This window comes from Glycine max, chromosome 7 (genome assembly GCF_000004515.6).
Source record: "Glycine max cultivar Williams 82 chromosome 7, Glycine_max_v4.0, whole genome shotgun sequence".
In the NCBI taxonomy this organism is placed as follows: domain Eukaryota; kingdom Viridiplantae; phylum Streptophyta; class Magnoliopsida; order Fabales; family Fabaceae; genus Glycine; species Glycine max.
Window position 1 is genome coordinate 19,470,401 of NC_038243.2, and position 1,874 is coordinate 19,472,274.

Consider the following 1,874-nt stretch of genomic DNA (forward strand, 5'->3'; position numbering starts at 1 on the left):
CATAGTTGAATCTCCTGTCTTATTGTCCAATGCCACATTTTGATGGCCTGTATCTCTTTTGTTCGTATGTTCTACTGCTTCAGCTTCACAATGCATAGAGCAATCACAATTTTCGAGTCATCACCAAAGGCTTCTGCATCAGCGTTGACACTCTCCACCCTCTTTGGTTTATGCTTCTGTGTTTTCTTCCATGCTTCCTCCTTATAATTCTCAGATTTATTGGAGGTCCCACTAGAAGGATCAGCACCAATCCGTGCTTGTTCCTCCTCTACCAGCTCAATATCTTTCCTTTCACCTTTGCTTTTGAAAACTACACTGTAATTTACAAAACAAAAGTTGAAAGGAAAGATATTGACCTGATAGACGAGGAAGAAGCACAGATTGGTGGTGATCGTTCTAGTGCAACCTCGAATAAAGCTTAGATTTATAGCGAGGAGGCACGAAAGAAAACACAGAAGCATAAACCAAAGAGGGTGGAGAGTGTCAATGCTGATGCAGAAGCCTTTGGTGATCACTCGGAAATTCGGATTGCTTTATGCATTCTGAAGCTGAAGCACTAGAACATACGAAGAAAAGAGATACAGGCCATCAAAGTGTGGCATTGGAGAATGAGACAGGAGTTTCAACTATGCTAAAGATGGGAGATTCAGCTAAAGTTGTGATAAAACAAGACATGAAGGGAAGAGAGCATAAATATGGGTTTAACAATAATGAACGTGAGAAGCCAGAGAAGAAAAGGGTGGTGGATGATGAAACTGGCGACAAACATGAGCTGGATGAAGTCCTAAGGAGGCAAATTGAAACAAAAAATCGATGCCTCAATAAGAGAAAAATGTAGTTGTCACTTACTAGGTTTGGTGACCTCTATCTCTGCAGAAAATTACATTAGCCGATGTTAATCAATTCTCCTTCATCATGATCATTTCGATTTGCATGAACGTCGTCAGCTTCTTCTTCTCCGACAACGTTACCAGTGATTTGAGCGGTCAAAGGACTAACATAGGTGTCCATGTATGAATCATCATCTTCTACATTAACACCAACTATTTTGCCCTGCAGAACCACGCACCACCTTTCATCACAAGGGTCTTGCACGTAAAATACTTGTCTAGCTTGTTCTGCCATGATGAAAGGGTCATTGTGGTAACCAAGTTTCTTTAGATCTACCAGGGTAAATCCTATATCATCGGTGCGCACACCGGTGTTGCTGTCAACCCATTTACATTTGAAAACACATACTGTAAATTTCACATAATTAAGCTCCCAAATTTCATCAATGAACCCAAAGTAAGGGATGGAAGCTACACAGGGATTGGCATCGTTGACACTTGCAAAGTGTTGAGATTCAGCCCTTAGGGTGACCCCGCTGTTCTGCATTATACTTTTGTCATCTTGTGCTTTTGTGTAAAATGAATACCTGTTTATGTCGTATCCTTGCCAGGTTATAACATTTCTTTTAGGCCCATCTGCTAGTTTTCTTAATGTTTCTGAAGCAATCTCATCTGCAAAGATTGTATCTTTAAACCAATCACTAAAAGTTTTGTTATGCTTTTTCAACGCCCAATTCTTTGACATTTTCGGATTATTCTGTTTGACTAAAGCTTCATGCTTAACTATGTATGGCAAAACTTCATTACTGTTGTTCAAGACATACAAGTGAGCTTGTAACAAATCTTCTACACTTGGAACGATCACCTGCAGTCCTCTTGAACCCTTACCACCCACTCTGTCATCATGCCGACACTCAGGAAGCCCAACAGCTTTAGCCTTCTCTAAGTATTCTGAACAAAATTCAATGGCTTCTTCTGCAATGTACCTCTCAACAATAGATGCTTCCGGACGATATAGATTCTTTGTATCACCCTTTTAAGATC